This window comes from Dipodomys merriami, unplaced genomic scaffold (assembly GCF_024711535.1).
Source record: "Dipodomys merriami isolate MVZ:Mamm:240054 unplaced genomic scaffold, mDipMer1.0.p SCAF_22, whole genome shotgun sequence".
NCBI classification, from domain to species: domain Eukaryota; kingdom Metazoa; phylum Chordata; class Mammalia; order Rodentia; family Heteromyidae; genus Dipodomys; species Dipodomys merriami.
The window spans coordinates 19655546-19675813 of NW_027203604.1; the positions used below are offsets into that span (position 1 = coordinate 19655546).

At 54.3% G+C, this 20268-nt stretch overlaps 1 long non-coding RNA gene across 1 annotated transcript; it reads left to right on the forward strand.

Annotated features, from left to right (window-relative positions):
• The first annotated feature begins 126 nt into the window (after window positions 1-126).
• Window positions 127-9504, forward strand: LOC138834610 (uncharacterized). Its single transcript, XR_011374218.1, has 4 exons — window positions 127-209; window positions 4444-4612; window positions 8466-8578; window positions 9407-9504. It is a non-coding gene; the product is annotated as an uncharacterized lncRNA (long non-coding RNA).
• The last annotated feature ends 10764 nt before the right edge of the window (window positions 9505-20268 follow it).

The following is a 20268-nucleotide window of genomic DNA, read 5'->3' on the forward strand; positions in this document are numbered from 1 at the left end:
CTAATGTCTGGAGGCGGGGCCTGATTGGGTCATGGGGGCTCTAGCTCCACCAATGGGGTTTGTCTGCTGATGACATCATAGAGAGTGGCTGTCAGGAGGCGGGGCCTTGACAGGTGAATGAGTCATGGGGGCTTTAGCTCCACCAATGGGTTCGTGCACGGATGACATCATGGCGGAGCAGGCTAGGAGGTGGGACCTGGTTGAAGAAAGTAGGTCTCTGGGGGTAGGGCTTGGAAGGGTGTATTTCGTTCCTGTCCCCCCTTCCCCCTCCCCTCCCTCCCTCTGTCTGTCTGTCTCTCCCTCTCTCTTTCTCTGCTTCCTGGCCACCATGTAGTGAGCAGCTTTCTCTGCCACAGCCCCCCTACCGCAGCCCAGTAAGAATCAATTCCCTCAAACCCAGGGCAAAGCTACTTCTCAAGAAGGCCAGGGAAGCAGCAGGCGGTGGAGTACTTGTCTGGCCAGTCCACGGCCTTGAGGTTCCTGTCCAGTACTGAAAAACAGAAAAGCACTCGTGTGGTGACATACCTCTGTAATCCCAGCACTCCGGAGGCTGACATGGGCAGGTTTCAAGTTTGAAAACAGCTTGGAGATGACCAGATCCCATACACACACACACACACACACACACACACACACACACACACACACACACACACACACACACACGCACACACACGCATGCACACACACACACACACACACAGAGGCCTCCCAGCCCCGAGGCTCACCTCCCCGCGCTCAGCCCGCTGCTGTCCCTGCGGCAGGGCCTGGAGGGGTCTCGGCCGCTCTGCCCTCTGCACAGGCTCCCAGGCAGACTGCGGTTCTGCAACTCAGTCCAAAGCCATGAGTCACATCACCCACTTACCAGGACCAAAGGCTGTGGTCACTGTGTGGGGAGCGGGCACCTCAGCCCCCCGGCGCCTCCATGCCCAGTGGGGACCACACCCTGGAGCCCTGCTGCCCATGGTGGGGAGGCTCACTGCAGAGCCTCCAAGTCCTGGGGCCTGATCCCCCCCCCCACTTCCAAGCCGGGAACCAGTGACTCACCTGTAATTCCAGCTACTCAGGAGGCTGAGATCTGGAGAGTCACAGTTCAAAGCCTTTGGGGGGCAGAAAACTTCAAAAGATTCTTATCTCCAAAATGTTCAGCAAAAAAAGCCAGGCTGGAGGCGTGATTCAAATGGTAGAGCACCAGCACCCAGCCAACTCTGGATCTCAGTCTCTTGAGTAGCTAGGATTACAGGCATGAGCCACTGCACTCTGCCTCATACCTGTCATTTGATTCATGACAGCTCAGACTCCAAGGGGCACAGCTACTGCTCTAAGACACAGGATCCGTCATTCATTCTTCCCTTGATGGAGACAGGAAGAGGGGAAGACAGGCTTGTGGTCACCTGGCTAGGGAGGGTGTCATTCCTTGGGGGAGGGGAGGGGATTAGGGGCCTGGTGACAGACTGGAAGTGGCCTTGTTTGGGGCTGAGACACCCACCCACCTGCTGTTGGCTTTGTCGGTGATGTTTGCCAAGCCCTGGGCTTCCTCTGAGCCCAAGAGGCAGAGTGGAGCAAGATCAGTGCCAAGCACAATGGGGTAACAGAGCAAGGGCCTCTGAGCACCCTCCACCCTTCCTGCCCAACCTTCTCTTTTCCCTACTCTGCACCCGTCTCCCCTTGGCATAGTCAGGGTGCCTGTGGCGTACTTTGTTCTTTTTTGTGTGTATGCCAGCCCTGGGCCTTAGGCACTGTTCCTGAGCTTTTTTCTTTTGGTAAAGGCTGGCACTCTACCACTTGAGCCACAGCTCTACTTCCTGCTTTTTGGTGGTTAACCAGGGGTAAGAGTCTCAAAGACTTTCCTGCCCAGGCTGGCTTCAAACTGTGATCCTCAGATCTCAGCCTCCTAAATAGCTGGGATTCCAGGCGTGAGCGCTGGCACCCAGTTGATGCCAGTGTCTTTCTTTTTTTGGAGGTGGGGTGAGGTGGGGAGGGCTTCTGAGTTAACTGGAACAAAGCCATAGCCCTGGGGGGAATCTGGGGGATGAGCACGTGCAGGTGAGTGCTCAGAGGAGCGAATGACAGGATCAGGAAGGGAAGACACCGCTGCCAGGCTGGGGAAATCCTCACAAAGTGCAAAATGTCAGCAGAAACACAAGGAGAAGCCCTGGCCCAGAACCAGGCCTTGGGCGGCTTCTCACAGGGTAGATTCACCCAGCGCTTCAGACCCAGACCTGATCAGGGGCTGACTCCCACCGGGGCCTGGGACTAGAACATTATTCGCTTTAGAAAAAAATATCAAGTCTGACATGAATTCCCACAGGCTCAGTGTGCTCCGGAACCTTCCTTCTGCCTTTGGCCCATCCCCCAGCTCATAAAGGCAGCCAGGCCTGGAATCACCAACACAGAGCCAGGGCTGCACCGGCGGGACCGGCCTGGACCCCCAGTTTCTTTGGGTGCGCGCTGGGTGCCAGGTGCTGGGTGCAACAGGTCAACCTTCTAGAAAGACAGGCCAGCTCTCTCCAAGAAAGTGGACTTCCTGCTTCCTCCCTCCCTCCCTCCCTCCCTCCCCCCCCCACTCCCCCTCCCCACCATCCCAGCTCAGTCTGGGCAGGGCTCGGGCCTAGATACAAGTGTTTCATTATTCTACTTTCCATGATACTGGGAGGAGCCAGACCTCGCCTTCATCTTGCTAGGGAGGCGTTCTTCCTTGAGCCACACCTCCAGTCCTGTTTTTTTTCTGTCTTTTTTTTTTTTCCGGTCGTGGGGCCTGAACTCTGGGCCTGGGCGCTGTCCCTCAGCTCTTCAGCTCAAGGCGGTTGCTCTACCACTTGAGCCACAGCGCCACTTCTGGCTTTTTATGTGGTGCTGAGGAATCGAACCCAGGGCCTCATACAGGTGAGGCAAGCGCTCTACCACTGAGCCACCTTCCCAGCCCTAGCCCTGGTTTGGTTTGGTTTTGTGGCTTTCTTTTTACTAGTTATTTTCAAGAGCCAGAACCAAGATCTACACAGTTTAGGCTTTCCGCAGCTGCGGTTCCAGGCACAGGCCACCAGGACCAGGTTCATGGAGATGGAGTTTCTGGGACTTTTCTGCATGGGGATGGGCCTCGAATTGAGATCCTCTAGATCTCAGCCTCCCAAGGAGCTAGAACCATAGGTGTGAAGCACCAGCGCCTGCCCACAAGGGAAAAGCTGGCTGAGGCCCAAGCTGGAGGAAAAGGGGTGGGGGGGGGGCGGGAGGGGGGAGGAGGGTACTCAGGCAGGAAGAGAGATGGTGTGGAAGTTACTTGTTCCAAGTCTGTGGTGGCAGAGCCAGACGGTGCAGCGGTTTCCCCTCTCCCTGCCCCCTGAGCTCCCAGACTCTCCCGTGCCCTGTTTCCTCCCTCCTGCCTCCACTCCCTGCAGCTGCTCTGAGCTATGTCCTCGCTTTCCTGGACTGACCCTCACCCCCCATTCCAGCCTGGCCTGACTCCCTGCTTCCGGCCCCCAACTCCTCAGACGACGAAGAGCCTCAGAGCGCAGAGAGGCCTTCAGCAGCGCCGCCCATGCACACACATGCACACACGAGCGTCAGGGGTCAGTGGATTGAATTGAAAGGGGCTTAGGACTGGGAATGCGGCTTCATGGTGGAGTACTTGCCTTGCACCCGTAAAGCACTGGGTTCGACTCCTCAGTACCACAGAAACAGAAAAAGCCAGAAGTGGTGCTGTGGCTCAAGTGGTAGAGTGCTAGCCTTGAGCAAAAGAAGCTCAGGAACTGAGTTCAAGCCCCAGGACCGGCAAAAACAAAACAACACCAACAACAAAAAGAGCATAATCACAGCGACTGTAATCCTACCTAGCTACTCATTAAAAAATAAAAACCAAAAGCCAGGATGTAGAGGTGTGGCTCAAGTGGTAGAGCACCAGCCTGGAATGAAAGGCTAAGGGACGGGGGATGGAGCCCAGGCCCTGAGCTCAAACCACACAAAAAATTTTTTTAAATTTGTTTTTAGAGCCAGGATTTGTCTCACTCTGTCCCCTCCTCCTGGTCTGCCTCGGCCTTCGCCTCCCCTTCCTCTTCCTCTGTCCATTTATCATCTGTCTCCGTCTGTCTGTCTGTCCATCTGTCTGTGTCTGTCTGTCGGTGTGTGTGTCTCTATGGCAGGCTGTGGGGATGGGTTGCAAATTTGCAGACCTGCTTGGGCTCAGGGTCTCTGTTTGTGATCCTTGTGTCTGCGCAGACTTTTCCCTATCCAGAATTGTGAGGATCCTGGACCTGGCCTCGGTCACTGGCCCTTGGATCTGGCTGGGGCTGGCTGGGGCTGGCTGGGGCATCTTCTTCCCCTGCCCCCCCCCCCGGGGTGTGGCAACGGTTTACCCATGGCCGCTTCCTGTTGGTTTTGGCTTCCTTCCCCCCCCCCCCCCCCCCCCCCCCGCCATGCTTCTTATCTCTTTTTACCATTTGATGAAAGCTGGTGTCAAAACCAACCTCTTGGGGGGAAAATGGAGAAGAAAAGCAAGACCAGGTGGGTCGTCTCCGGTCCACTCTGCCACCAGGGGCCAGGCCAGGTGCGGTCAGCAGGGACAGCGACACCTCCAGCTCAGAGCCACAACTTCATCTTCCAAACATGACCCAGGAGGGTGAGTGAGAGGGGGTTGGTAGTGTAGTGAAGGGAGCTGGAAAAATACCGAGTGGATGCCCCGGAGCTGGCTGCCCCAGGTCAGGGGCTGCCCCACGGGGCGGGGGCTGCCCTGGGGCCTGGTCCAGGAGCTCTGGGTTATTTGTGACCAGTGAGAACCCGCTGTATAAACCTGACTTCCTTAGCAGGGCATGGTGGCACACACCTGTAATCCCAGCTACTATGAGGCCCTACCTGATGAAACAAAATATGAACTGAAGGCCAAGCTCCCGCCCTGCAGTGTTTGCCCGGGAACCTGAAGGGGCTGGGATCAATCTGAGTGCAATGTATGTATATATTTTATCAGTCATGGTCTTGAACTCTGGGCCTGGGCGCTGTCCCTCAGCTCTTCAGCTCAAGGCTGGTGCTCTACTACTTGAACCACAGCGCCACTCCCATATTTTTTTTAAATAAAAGAAGGAAAATGGCTCACACCTGTAATCCCAGCTATTCAGGAGGCTGTGATCTGAGGATCACCGTTCAAAGCCAGCCCTGGAAGGAATGTCCGTGAGACTCTTATCTCCAATGAACCTTCAGAAAACCGGAAGTGGTGCTGGGGCTCCAGTGGTGGAGCGCCGGCCTGGAGCAGGGAAGCTCAGGGTCCGTGCTGGGCCCTGAGTTCGGATCCTAGGCCCGCAGAGCTGGGGAGGAGGAGGCCGCGTCGATCCCGCGCGCGCCCGGCAGGGGGCGGCGTCTCCCCGGCCGGGGGCGCTGGGCCCGGGACCCCGGCGCGGCTGCCGGCAGCGGCGCCCGCTCGGCCCGGCCCGGCCCCGCCCCGCCGCGCTCCGGCCCGCGTTTTCCCGCCGCCCGGGCCGCCGCCGCCGCTTTCGCAAGGCGCGGCTTCGCTAATGGTTTTCTCCTAACCTCTCCCAATAATTGCGATCCGCCCGCCCGGGGCCAGGTGTCGGCGCCGGCCGGGGAGCGGCCGCGAGCACCCCGGGGCCCCGCACCCCGAAACCCCGCCCCGCACCCCGCGGCCCCGGAGCCCCGCCGCGCTCCGGGCCGTGCGCACAGCTGTCGTGCCGGCCCGGGGGGAGGAAAGCCCCGGAAAACCACCAAAAACCAACCCGGGGGCGTGGCCCAAGCGGTAGAGCGCCAGCGCCCAGGCCCTGAGTTCGAACCCCAGGACACACAGGCAGGCAGACAGACAGACAGACAGACAGGCAGGCAGGCAGGCAGGCAGACAGACAGACAGACAGCCAGACAGGCAGGCAGGCAAGCAGACAGACAAGACAGGCAGGCAGGCAGACAGGCAGACAGACAGACAGACAGACAGGCAGACAGACAGGCAGGCAGACAGACAGACAGGCAGGCAGACAGACAGGCAGGCAGGCAGACAGACACATCCAGAGCCAGGCTTCCCGCTTAGTGCATGTGAGGTCCGCACACCTCACCTGGACAGGTCAGCGGGTCCCCAGGTGCGTGGCTGTGTGTGTGGGGGGGTACACTGGGGGGTCTGCGGCCACTGAGCCACAGATCCTATTTGGGGGGCTCCTGGAGGGGCCGGCCAGGGGAGTGTAACACTTCCCCCTTCCCTCCTCAGCGGGGGGTGCAGACCCCCAAAGCAGCCTTGAAATCCGGCCTCAAGCTTGTGAAGAAGTGGGGTCTGGGTGGGGCGTCAGTGTGCTTTAAATCTCTAACCTCAGGCATCTCACAGCCCATCTGAACACCTAGAAAGTGGTTTGTTGTATTGATCGCTTTGGTTTAGGCTGTGAGACTCGGCCTCACTTTGTAGTCCTGCCTGGCCTCCAACTCTCCATCCTCTTACCTTAGCCTCCTCCAGTGTGGGGAGAATCTATTCATGTCACCATGCCCGCCCAAAAAACAGGGGGGGAGTGCTTTGGCATCTGTATGCATCTGCCCTGTGCTGTAGGATTTAATATCTCTAATTTTTCTTTTGCAATCCTCCTGCCAGAACCCACTGCCTGCTCAAAGCCGGCAGGGCCCCTCCTCCAGGAAGCCTGCCTGGCTTGCAGGCTGGGTCGGATTCTCTCTGTGGGGCTCCCACTATTCCTGGAGTCTCCCCACCTGACCTCCCTGGTGTCCCCCATCCCCCACACCCTCTGCCTCCCCCAGGCTACAGCCTTGCTTTTCCAAAGGGAGAGAGGTTTGTATTGTTCTTGTTTTGTTTGTACTTTGAGCCTCCCCATTTTGGGGTGGGGGCATTCCTGGGCCTTGGAACTCAGGGCCTGGGCGCTGTCCCTGAGCTTTTGTGCTCAAGGCTGGTGCTGGTAGTTCACTAGAGATGAGTCTGGTGAACTTTGCTTCACGGGGCTGGCTTTGAACCACGATCCTCGGATCTCAGCCTCCTGAGTCTCTGGGACTCCAGGCTTTCTGTGCAATGTGTTCGCTTGGAATTTGCCGACTCCCATTGGCATCGCAGGGTTCCAAGGTGCCCGGGACTCCTCCCGCTTCCGCTTCCCTTCACTCACACGTGAAACACACTTGTCATGACTCCGTAATGATAAACACTGTTTTCCATGAAATGAAATGTATTTTACCTTGGAATCTCAGGTGCTGTGATGAGCAGGTGATCATCATCTGTTAGTGACACATTTGAGTTAGAGAGGAAATCGGAGCCTCCCCTCCCCCGCGGCCGCCAACCTCGCGTGTGTGTGTGTGTGTGTGTGTGTGTGTGTGTGTGTGTGTGTGTGTGTGTTTCCAGAGAGTTTCTTTTTTCTCCTTTTCCTCCTGGCGCTTGGGTGAGCAGTTTGCCTCTCAAAGAACAAGAGTATTGGGATGCCACACATTCTCCATAAGCGTTAGGCCAGCTGGGGATGGGGTACTGAAGCCTGTCATCCCGGCTACTTGGGAGGCAGAGGGCTGGAGGATCACAATTCGAGCCTGGGCAAAAGAAAAAGTCTGTGAGACTCTGTGTTCAACCAATGGCCGAGTGTGGTAGCATGTGCTTGCCATCCCAGCCACCAAGAAAAGCACACGCTGGGGCAGAAAAGTCCCCGAGACTCCCTCTCCAAAATAACCAGCAAAAAGCTGGGCTGTGTCTGTGGCTTAAATGGCAGAGCACTAAACGTGAGCAAAAAACGGGGGGAAAGCTCAAGGCCCTGAGTTCAGATCTCAGTACTTAAAATTAACCCATGTAAAGCCCTTGGATGTGTACCCTGAGCCCAGTACCCAGTACCCAGTACCCAGTACCCAGTAAGTAGCTAATAGTGGCTGCTAGCAGATGCTTTTGCTCCTACAGAATCTTCAACCTGAACACGGCCCATTCTTCTCACTTGTGAACTCCTATCCATCCCGCAAAACAAAACCACAGTCGGCTTTGTGGTTCCCGCCATGTCCCCAGCTTCCCTGAGCCCCTAGGTCTGCCTCTTCAACTAGATGGTGTGTGTGTGTGTGTGCGCGTGCGCTGCTCCTGAGATTGAACTTGGGGTCTGGACGCTGTCCCTGCTCTTCAGCTCAAGGCTGGAGCTCTATCACTTGAGCCACAGCGCCACTTCCAGCTTTTTGGTGGTTCACTGGAGATAAGAGTCTCATGGGCTTTCCTGCCGGGGCTGGATGGACACCATGAATGATCCTCCAAGCTCAGCCTCCTGAGTAGCTGGGATTGCAGGCGTGGGCACTGGTTTTCTTCAGCCTGTGCCTGACCCTCAGTGCCAGTCTAACGAGTGAACCTGTGACCTTCCAGCAGTGAACACCCACAAACGCGTTCTAAATAAAAGAAGGGGCTTTTATTTAAATTAAAATATCTGAGAGACAACGAAGTAGAGAAACTCATTTCAGCAGTCTTGAGGATGGGATGACTGGGAACAGCTGATGAACCTGGCTCAGAACAGATAAACCTTCGCTCCATCAAGCCTCCACTGAGCGACTCGAACCCTCATCTCAGCCACGGGTGCTTCTGGACTGGGAGCAAGAGGAAGAGAAAACCACCCTCAAACCCCACCTTCCGGGAAGTGCAGGCCACCAGGTAAGCCTGACACAACTTTTGGGGGGATGGGGAGGGGTCCTGCATTGGTACAACAGCAAGAAGGTTCTAGAAACAAAGACAGGAGAGATGAAAGAGGAGACTTCTGGGAGGATTGGCTGGGGAGGAGGCGGGCATGGCTGGCAGAAGAGTACCAGAGGACTTTGGGAGGTATGTGGGGGGTGGGGGGGGGAGAGGAAATCATAGAATATTCTAGAAAGTTCTAGAACCCACCAGAATGTTCTAGAGCTCAACCGAAGACAAGTTTTAGAATTCAGATGACAATATCAGCCACAGGCAAAATGCACATAAAAGAGATGCGTGTTATTGCTTGGCTGGAGGCAGAGCTGAGTGGCAGAATGTTTGCCCGGCCTGCACAAGGCCCTGAGTTCCAGTCCCAGCACCACAAGAAAGCTACACAACACAATGAAGAGAAATAGCTGCGTCAGGTGGGAAGTAGTTTGTGCCTCAGGTTTTGGTGGTGGTGGTGTTTTCGCAAAGTCCTGGGAAGAAAGAACGTGTAGAGAGCCATCGGCCTCTGCCTTGTCTGCTCTGTTCCAAGCTGCTCACCAGGCTTGGGAAAGATGCTCACCACCTGCTCCCCGGGAACAGCGGGGCCTGGCCCAGTGGGACAGATCACCCCCCAAATGAATGTGCTCCCTCTAAAATGTGAAATCAGAAACAACAATATATTTGATTATTCAACATTGGGCCAAATATTAAAGGCAGAACTCCTCTGTAGAGAGAAACCCCCAGGTGAAATGGCCAGTAGTCAGCCTAAGCCTTTTCCATCCTTGCTAAAAAGCAAAAGAACATCTCTCCCTCACTCAGGTTTACCAGGCTGCCAGCTTTGCAGTTCACCACAAACTTTGCTGAACCCCCGACAACCTTGAGGCTTATCACCAGCTGTACGGAGTTGTTGAATTAGTCAGGAGCTTATAATAAAAATCATTTCTGTAAAATAGGCTACCCCTACCCAAGGTATGTTTTGACTTTTGTAATCCAAGGGTATGTTTTGACTTTTGTAATCAAGTATCAATAGTATGAATAGTATTGGTCATGCTGACCAAGTCAGGACTGTGTTTTGCTGCTGCTTCTGCAACTCAAGGCTGTGTTTTGCTTCTGTAAATCTGCTTGCTTGCTTTGGCAATCACCACCCATGTGTCACCCCTTCCCATAAAAATCCCTCTTGAAAAGCACATGGGGCTGTTTTCTGAAGCTCTGTGAGCTGGAGACAGTCACCATGGGGCTAATAAAAGGCTTCCGGCCAGATTGACTGAGTTCTGGTGACTCCTTTCTCTGGTCATGGGTTCAAGTCCCACCAGCCCTGGGAAGTTGGGATATTCTACTCCCCTCAAATGATGACAGCTGTGACTTCCCAAGGAGCCTGGCCAGAGACCCCATCTCAAACAAAGGGAAGGAGGTGGGCGTGGGAGCAAGCCCGTCATCTCAGCTACCTAGGGAAGGAGAACTGGGAGGACTGGGGTTTAGGACCTTCCTGGGGAGAGGAGCTCTTGGCCTTCCCTGTGTGGTGTGGCGGTCAGCCTACTGTTTGCAGCCTAGGAGGATGGATGCCCTAGTCCCCCCATGTTCCCCCGGCACATAGCAAGATTCCACCTCAAGCATTCACCAGGGCAGACAGGCACTTGGGTGCAGTTCAGGAGCTGGCAAGTCTGCCCAGCCCCCGGGAGGCCCTGAGTTCAAACCCACGCAGTGCCAGACTTTTTGCTGGTTATTTCTATTTTTGTTTTTTTTGTGCTGGTCCTGGGGCTTGAACTGAGGGCCTGGCACTGTACCACTTGAGCCATAGCTCCGCTTCCAGCTCTTTGTTTGTTCATTGGAAATAAGTATCATTGGCTTTCATGCCTGAGCTAGTTCTGAGCCCTGATCTAAGACTCCTAAGTAGCCAGGATTACAGGCATGAGCCCCAGCACCTGGCTTTGCTGGTTATTTTGGAGGTAGAGTCTCCAATTTTTCTTCCTGGCCTTGGCCTCAAACCTGGATCCTCTGGGTCTCAGCCTCCTGAGTGGTTAGGATTACAGGTTTGAGCTAAGATCTCCTCCAAGACTGAGCTGCGGGGAGGTCTGATGGGTGATCTGAGGAGGGTCAGAGACCCCTCTCTTGTGCACTTGGGGCCGAGGGAGGAGGAATGAGCCCCTCTGCAGCCTGGGAGCCTGAGGCACACACTGGGCTCGGTCCGTGGGCGCCATCCAGGAGGCGGGCCTGGGGATGGGGGGGGGTGGCCTTCCCTCCCATCTGCGAAATGGGGCTGATGATACTGACCTACCTCATCGCCCGGTTATGAGAATTAATTAATGTTTACAGAGGACCCGGGGCGCCCAGATGAAAGGCGGCGCGGTGCTGGGCGGCCTCATTACTGTAATTACATGACACCATTATATCTGGGGCCAAGGGCTTTCTGCAGCTCCATTTATTACCCACGGTGGCCGATGGGAGGCAGATAATGCCCGGCTCCCCCCACAGGTCCAGCCTCTTCTCCCCGCTTCTAGAACATTCCATCCTGCTGGGAAGAAGCATGACAAGCAAGTCTCCCCCACACCTCAGGCCCTGTGGGGGGAATGAGACTCCAGGAGGCAGAGACCCCCCCACCCTGGTCTCTCCTGTAGAGATGCAGTCTTGGGGTGCTTAATCTGCAGTCATCTTGGCCAGTCTCTCTGTTTTGGGGGGAGGGAGGGGGACCCCCTCTAGGTTAAGCTGTGAACCCTGTGGGGTCCTTTTATTTTTGTTATTATTTCTTTTTAAAAATAATTTTTTCCTGGCTGGGATTCAGATCCTGATTCCAGACCCCCCAAAAAGAAGGTGGTGGCGTGGCCAGGCCCCCAGCCCCCCACGATTGTCAGCACCCCTGTTTATACAGTCTGGAGCTCAGCCCTCCACCCACACTTCTCCACCCCGATCTGACCGGAGAGGCCAAGAGCTAGATCAGAAAGAAATGTAATTACCTTTTTATAAGCTTACAACCCTCGCTGCGCGCTCCCCGCCCCCACTGCACACAGGCCGGGGTCCGCGGGCTGCAAACAACGTTGTTAGCGACCCCCTAATTACAGACAGCACACTGTGGGTCCCCCTGATGAAATTGGGGTTCCAAGATTATGTCCCCTGGGCTCCTCAGTCCCTTGGGGAAAAAAGCACCCCATTGGGTAAGAAGTCACCCCAACTTCTACACATCACAGACGCTCCCCTAAAACAACAGAGACGGCCGCCCCTCCTCCCCCTGCTTGCACACCCCGGGGGCTCCCCCAAAACATACCGGCTCACCCCACAGTGTGCGAAATGTCTGAGACGTTGGCAGGAACAGATCCTGACAGGTGAGGGCAAAAACCTGAGCAGCGGAGGGCAGGGCCGCCCTGCGCTGGGAAAGATGGGAGAAGCTTCTAGAAGAAGTACACTGGACAGAAGAGCTGAGACACCAAGGCCAGGCTGCACTGAGGACCCAGTGCTCCCCCCACACCCAGTGTGACCCTCAGGGCACTGGCGCCCTCCGCGCTGTTCTTACCCATGGCTCAACACGGGACAGGAGATGTCCACACCCCCAGGCCTCCTGCAGGGTAGCCCCAGGGCGGTGAGGTCCAGACATGGGCAGAGGGAGTGAGCAGGAGAGGAAAGGCAAGGACCACTCCAGTAGGGCTTACCCTTCATCCCTGCCAAGGGCCAGCCAGCACCTCCCTTCCTCCCTCCTTCTGAGCTCTCAGGAGCTGAGGAGGGGTCACAGGCCCCCAGAACTCCCGGGCAGGACCCTTTTTTTGTTGTCATTCTTTTTTTGTGGTCATGGGACTCGAACTCTGGGCCTGGGCCAGAGTTCTACTGCTTGAGCCACAGCCACAGCGCCATTTCCTGTTTTCTGGTGGTTTATTGGAGATAAGAGTCTCACGGACTTTCCTGCCCCAGCTGGCTTTGAATTGCAGTCCTCAGATCTCAGCCTCCTGAGTAGCTAGGATGACAGGCGCGAGCCACTGGCGCCCGGCAACTCCTCCATTCTTCTACAAGCCAGCACTTGGCAGCCCACAGCCCTGACCTTTCTTCTTTGTTTTTTCTTTTGGCGATGCTGGAGTTTGAACTCAGGGCCTTGTGTTCGCTGTGCAGCTGGCCTTGCCCTGCAGCTATACTTTGCAACCTTTATGCTTTAGTTTGTTTTTTTCAGATAGGGTCTCCTTTTTTGGTCAGGGCTAGCCTTGGATTGTGATCCTCCTACCTGCACCTTCTGGGTAGCTGAGGTTACAGGCATGCATTGCCATGCCCTGCTCTCTCTTAGCCTTGCTGTTTTCTTCTCTTTCCTGTCCAACCATCTTTGAACTGGTCCATGCTGACAGTCTCTCCTCGGGTTCTTCATCACACTTGGCTGTGTGTGTGTGTGTGTGTGTGTGTGTGTGTGTGTGTGTGTGTGTGTGTGTGTGTGTGTGTGTGTGCCAGTACTGGCACTCGAACTCAGAGTCTGACCCTTAGTTTTTTTTCACTCAAGGCTGGTGCTCCACCACTTGAGCCACAGTTCTACTTCTGGCTTTTTGCTAGTGAAATAGAGCTAAGCATTTCAGGGACTTTCCTGCCTGGGGTTGGCTTTGAATCGTGATCCTCAGATCTCAACCTCCTGGGTAGCTGGGATTACAGATGTACACACCAGTGCCTGGCTGGAGTTTTGACTTTTCTTTTATTAGAAGATGCACATCCTGATCCCCAAATAGCCCGGCCCTGCCCCCCTCCCCTTCCCCCTGATTCCACCCTCCCAGCCACCAAGGCCACCGGCTTGGGACAGACGGATGTCAGGTGAGGAGCTGCCCAGTGCTTCTTTCGTCTGGCCGGCAGGCCACCCTGGCTGCGGCTGGTCCTTGAGTCACATGTTGTCAAAGGCTCCTTTGCACATTTGGCTTCTCGGGCCCGGGAGGCGCAGGCGCACTGGCTCCCAGCGCCGGGGGCCGCGCTGCGCAGTTATGGAAAGTCTGACATGTGTCGGAACATATGGCAGGAATCTCACTTGCTGCGCCTTTTTAACGTTGGACGGGCACAGGCACCAAGCATCTGTGCCTCGGGTGTTTCGGTGGAAGTTTTGGGAAGAGGAGAGGCTGTGAGCTGTGGGGGAGCCTGGGGATCCATCCCTGGCTGGGGCTGGGCTTCACCCCCCACCCCGCCCTGGCCAGCTGGAGGAGGACCGATGCATTCATTCGTTCGTTCATTTCTTCACTCATTCCTTGCCCTCCACACCAGCCCCTCCTGGGATTCGGCAGCCCCCATAGCTAAGTGGGTGCTGTTTTCCCTTCACCTCTAACCCATCTGACAGTGACAGCTAGGGACATTGTGGCCTTCTCTTGGAAGAGCGGGCCTAGTTCTGGGGGATGGGGTCTTGATGTTCAGGACCCTGTCCTTCTGCTGCATCCCATTTCTAGTCATGGCCCATGCAGGTAAGAAAGCTAAGGCCTAGCCTAGGTACAGTAGTGCATGCCTGTAATTCCTGCTATTTAGGAGGCCCAGCTAGGAGGATGGAGATATGAGGCCGGCCCAGACCTCATATCTGGGGGGGGGGGGGGGCGGGGGAAAGCAGCTAAAGAGGCAAACATTCCAGAACGTGGCTCAAGTGGGAGCATCCTCCTCTAGCAGGATAAAGACCTGAGTTCAAATCCCAGTATTGCAAAACAAAAACAAAAAAACCCACTTGGGACTGGCGGCTCATACCTGTAATCCTGGCTACTCAGGAGACTGAGATCTGAGGATCACAATACAAAACCAGCTGGGGCAGGAAAGTCCATGAGGCTCTTTATTTCCAATTACCCACCAGAAAACCGGAAGGGGCACTGTAGCTCAAGTGGTAGAGCACTTGCCTTGAGCTGAAGAGCTGAGGGACAGTGCCCAGGCCCAGAGTTCAAGCCCCACAACCTACCAAAAAACTCCAAACAACCAAGCCAAGAACCTACGCCTTGAAGCAGGAGGTGACCGATTACAAGTCCTTCAGCACCAGCCTCTGCCTCTGCGTGGCCACTGGGGGTCTCACCAGCCCACCAAAGGGGTGGTTCGCCCACCACCTGGACTGCGGTGGGTGCTGCAGGCAGGGCAGAGTCATGCACTCTGAGTGATTGGAGAACAACAAACCAGCCTTGCAAATAGCTGCTGGCCCAGGGCCAGTTAAGGTTTAGATGAGGCCACCTAACAACATAGGAAGGGCTGGGAAGGTGGCTCAGTGGTAGAGTGCTTGCCTTGCATGCCTGAGGCCCTGGGTTCCATTCCTCAACACCACATAAGCAGAAAAAGCAGGAAGTGGCGCTGTGGCTCAAGTGGTAGAGCACTCACCTTGAGCTGAAGAGCTGAGAGACAGTGCCCAGGCCCAGAGTTCAGGCCCCACCACTGACAAAAAAACAACAAAAAACAAATAACCACCAGAAAACTGGAAGTGGCGCTGTGGCTCAAGTGGTAGAGCACTTGCCTTGAGCTGAAGAGCTGAAGGGCAGCGTCCAGACCCCAGAGTTCAAGCCCCACGACCAAAAATAAATAAATAAATAAATAAATAAATAAATAAATAAATAAATAAATAAATAAGAGCCCCAGAGGTAAAGTCAAACATCATCAATCATCTCCCAGGAGCCCACAGCCAGTGGTCTGGATTTGGGGGTCACCACTGACCCTATAGGGAATGGGGGGAGTCCCAGCCCAGGTCACCATAGTCCTTCCTTCCTTCCTTCCTTCCTTCCTTCCTTCTTTCTTTCTTTCTTTCTTTCTTTCTTTCCCTCCCTCCCTTCCTTCCTTCCTTCCTTTCTTCCTCCCTCCCTCCCTTCCTTCCTTCCTTCCTTCCTTCCTTCCTTCCTTCCTTCCTTCCTTCCTTCCTTCCTTCCTTCTTCCTTCCCTTCCTTTCCTTTTCTTTTCTTTTTTGTTCTTCTTTAATCCAAGCACCGAACAAAAACAAGAGTGAGGCAGGCAGGCGGGCGGAGCAGATGAGGGGAAGATGAGATGTCAGCCCTGTCACCATCCTGGTATTTTGAGCTTCCGAGATGGCGCCTGGCGCCTGGGTTGGCAGAGCCCGTGGGGTAATTGATCCGCTGGGCGCCACCCTCCAGCGGCCGCCAGCACCTGCCCCGCCCTGCTTTAGTTTCGGCCTTCGGGTGTGGAGAAGCAGAAAAGAGAAACTGGCCCACCCGTTAGGCCGTTAGCCCCTTGGTCAACTGCTTCAGTCTTCTTCACACCCACAATGCCCCTGGCTTCTCTTCCCCTCCCCTTTTGTTTTCTCTCGTACTGGGGCTTGAACTCAGGGCCTGGGCGCTGTCCCTGAGCTTTTCACTCAAAGCTGGCACCTACTACTTGAGCCACAGTTCCATGTCTGGCTTTTGGCTGGTTAATTAGAGATAGGAGTCTCACAGATTTTCCTGCCCCGGCTGGCTTTGCACCATGAGATCCTCAGATGTCAACCTCCTGAGTAGCTGGGATGGCAGGCATGAGCCACTGCACCTAGCTTCTCCTGCGACCTTTCCTTTCTTTCCTTCCTTCCTTCCTTCCTTCCTTCCTTCCTTCCTTCCTTTCCTTCTTTCTTTCTTTCTTTCTTTCTTTCTTTCTTTCTTTCTTTCTTTCTTTCTTTCTTTCTTTCTTTCTTTCTTCCTTTCTTCCTTTCTTTCTTTCTTTCTTTCTTCCTTTCTTCCTTTCTTTTTTTCTTTCTTTTCCTTTCACCAGTCCTGGGGCTTGAACTCTGGGCCTGGGCGCTGTTCTTGAGCTTCTTTTGCTCAAGGCTAGCACTCTACCACTTGAGCCACAGCGCCACTTCCAGCCTTTTCTGTGTATGTATTTGATTCTGAGGAATCAAACCCAGGGCCTCATGCATGCTAGGCAAGCACTCTACCACGGAGCCATCTTCCCAGCCCTCCTGGGACCTTTTCCAGTGCATGGGTCCCAGCTTCTTCCTGCAGGCAGAATAGGGCTTCTGGAATGTTCTGTCCTGAATGGCCTCAGGAGTCTACTGAGTGGTGGCCTGAGATTTAGAGGTCGGCGGGGTGGGGCCGGCGCTGTGTCTCAGGCCTTCCTTCTGTGTTCTCAAGTGGAGGACACTGCAGTCTTCCTCCCAGGCCAGCCTATTCCTACCCCCCCCCCCCCCCCCGCGGGGTGACAGGAGATCTTGAGAACCTTTTGGCCTGGGCTGCCCTTGAATCTTGATGCTCCTAATCTCAGCCTCCCAAGCAGCTGGGATTCCAGGCAGGAACTGCTGTGGCCGGCCTCCTGTCTTTGTTTCTTGCTCGGAAGGAGCTAGGCAGGATACCTCCAATTCAAGAAACCCCTTTAGAACACACCAATTGAGACTGGAATGACATCCCTGCAGTCACAGCACGCAGAGGAGGAGCAAGAGGAGGCGGTCAGGATCTGCCCGCAGCCTCAGGGTCCCCCAGATCTCTGGGTCCCCCCAGAGCAGGCAGTGCCATGTGGCACCCCATTGTGCGCTGGGGTGCGGAGAGGGAAGTGTCAGACAGGAGGTGCAGATGGGCGCAGCCTGACGCGTGCAATCCTCCACGCCACCTCTTCCGTTCTTCCTGAGGCTGCAGCTCAGGAGCAGCTGCTCACCATGTCATGAATAAAGAACTATGGAAATTGCAGCTAGGAAAATGTAGCACCTCTTCTTGTGGGCAGTGTGGGGTCTAGATTCTGGCTCTGTCTCTCCTCCTGTTTCCTGTGCTGTATGCGCATCCACACTAGTTCAGAGGTTCAAAGAAATAAAGAACCAACACTAGGCACCAGTAGCTCACACCTGTAATCCCAGCTACTCAGGAGGCTGAGAGCTGAGGATCACAGTTCAAAAGCCAGCCTGAGCAGGAAAGTCCGTGAGACTTTTATCTCCAATGAAACCAAAAAGCTGGAAGTGGAGCTGTGGCTCAAGTAGTTGAGTACCACCCTGGAGTAGACTAAAGATAAAGGACAAGAGCCCAGGCCCTGAGTTCAAGCCCAAGGACTCGCACCAAAAAAAAAAAAAAAAAAAAAAGAAGAAGAAGAAAGAAAGAAAAAAAAAAGACACAGGCTTTTTCCTTTCAGCAGCTGTTACTGGTATGGCTGTTTGAGATTACTGTAAGTTTTTAAAAAATAACACATGGCATTCCGTCCCACCAAGGAAAGCAAATTGGATCATCATCAAATAGGCTGAGTCACATGATAAAACACAGTTAACGCCACCTTTCAATACTCTGAGCGTTCCTATCTCTACATCAGATTAAATAGAAAAACAAGTTTCCAAAAAAAAAAATTTCTTAAATAATTACCAAGGTGGGGAGAGTTTCCCCCTCCCTGGTGATCGAAACGGTTGATAAGGCTTGTATGAGGAGTGAAAAAACATCTCCTATAAAAATGTAATCTGAATGTTTTTGTGATTTCACATCTCGACGTGAATCATGAATACTGATGAATCTGACTGGGAACAAGTTGGTTCAAGCGTCCCGGCATCCCATGAGCTCACGCCCATCCCGGCCAGCCTGGCTTGGGGGACAAGGGATTTGATCAGATTCCCAGCTCAGCTCATGGCTGGGCCCGGCTGTGGCTTGTTCCCCACCCCACCTGGCCGCATGTCCAGGAAGTGCTGAGGAAATTGGGGGGAACCATGCTGTGCTGCCCCCTAATAGCAGGTAGCTGGCCTTGCTCTCTCGTTGTTCATTTTTCTATTCTCAAGACAGAGGGTTTGGGGTTTTGTTTTGTTTCAGCTGACTTTGAACATGCCGTCCTCCCATCTCTGCCTTCTGAGGCCTAGGGTTACAGGTGGGAACTCTCCATGCTGCATTGCATGCTCCTGTTGTTTCAGGAGGTACTAGGATTTGAACTCAGGACCGAGTGGGCACTCTGACCACTTGAGCCCTTTTGGGCAATGGTTATTTTCAAGATAGTGTCTTGTGTTATCCCCAGGCCCCAGTCTGGATTGTGATCCTCCTGTTTGTGCTTCTCTGTTTCTGGGATGACAGACATGCATGACCACACCTGTTCACTGGTTGTCTTGGTCTCTTATGAACTTTTTCTCTGCCCAGGCTGGCCTCAATCCACAGTCCTCCCATTTTGGACTCCTGAGTAGCTAAGATTACCAGGTGTAAGTCACTTCAACTGGATGTCCAACATTTTTTTCTTTTGCTGTTCTGAGCCTTACACATGCTGGGCTAGTCTTCTTCCATTGAACCCCCCCCCCCAAAAAAAAAAAGTCTACTACTGTTCTTTTTTCTTTTTTTTTGTAGGTGATGGAGCTTGAACTCAGGGCTTGGGCTCTGTCCCTGAGCTTCTTCACTCAAGGCTGGGCTCTACCACTTGAGCCACAACTCCACTTCCAGCTCTTTTGGTGGCTAATTGGAGATAAAGAGTCACACAGACATTCCTGCCCAGGCTGGTCTTTTTTTTTTTTTTTTTTTTTGTTGGTCATGGGGCTTGAACTCTGGGCCTGGGTGCTGTCCCTCAGCTCTTCAGCTCAAGGCGAGCGCTCTACCACTTGAGCCACAGCGCCACTTTCAGTTTTTTGAGTGTTGTCTCAATGACTTTCCTGCCCAGGTTGGCTTTGAATGGTGATCCTCAGATCTCAGCCTCCTGAGTAGCTAGGATTACAGGCGTGAGCCACCAGTGCTCGGCCCCAGGCTGATCCTGAACATCCTAAGTGGCTGGGATTAAACGTGTGCAGCAGGTTGCAGGTCAGGGATGCCTAGGTCAGTGAGGATGCATGGCCTGGGCTGGAGTACCCACACTCACCCCACCCAGTTGTGGGGGAGTTCTCCAATCCTGAGCCCTGGGAGCCCCTTTGAGTCCAGACCACTTGGAGTGGCCTCACTATGACACTCCATAGAAGCTCAGGGCCAAGTAATGGCTCCCGAGGACTGAGCATGAGCTTAGTCTTCCTTCCAAGGGCTGCTAGGCCATGGTACTTCCCCGCCCACCCGCCTACCCCCCCACCAAAGTTGCTGCAAAGGAGGAGCTGTTGTAGAAAGAAGTTGTGCACACCTGTAACCTCAGCCCCCTAGGAGGCCAAGGTGGGAAAATTGAAAACTGGAGGCCAGCCTGGGTGAAGTAGGGAAAGCCTGACTCAAAAGAACAACATCCACAACAATAAAGGACTCATGGGTTGGGCAGGTTGGCACGTGCCTGTAGTCCCAGTGCTCAGGAGGTAGAGGCAGGAAGATCAACTTAGGCCATGTAGGAAGATGCTGTCCCAAAATAAGCAAAAATAAGCCTTGGCATAGAAGAAAAAAAGGGGGAGGGGGTGATGAACCGGTGCTTTTTCAGGGAGCGAATGGACATAATTCTTCTCTCAGAATGGGAGGAGAGGAGGCGGGGGGAGGGAGGGCAGGTGGGGAAGGGGGGAGTAGCGAAATTCATTACCATCCCATCTGTATTGATCAAAGGGCTGACTGTCCCCTCCCCTTTTGCCTGCATCTGGTGTGAGCAGATGATCAGAGAAACTGAGTCATGTTTATACCAACACTACCATGAGCAGTGGCGTGAAGCAATGTGAACTCCTGCAATCGACAGTTGGTGATAGGGGAGCTTTCAATCTTGTATTTTTGTCTGGGGCTGCGCAGGAAGTCTGGTGTTTGGCTGTATTTGGTATCGATTTTTCGTCATGACAAAGAACATTTCGGAAGCTGTCTGTCACTCAGGCGAGACGGCAGCGAAGTTTCTTCGCGCCTAGTTCTTTGGCGTCGATGAAGGGTATTTTATTAGCGGTGCAGGCAGGAACTTTTCACGCTTTGGGGAGT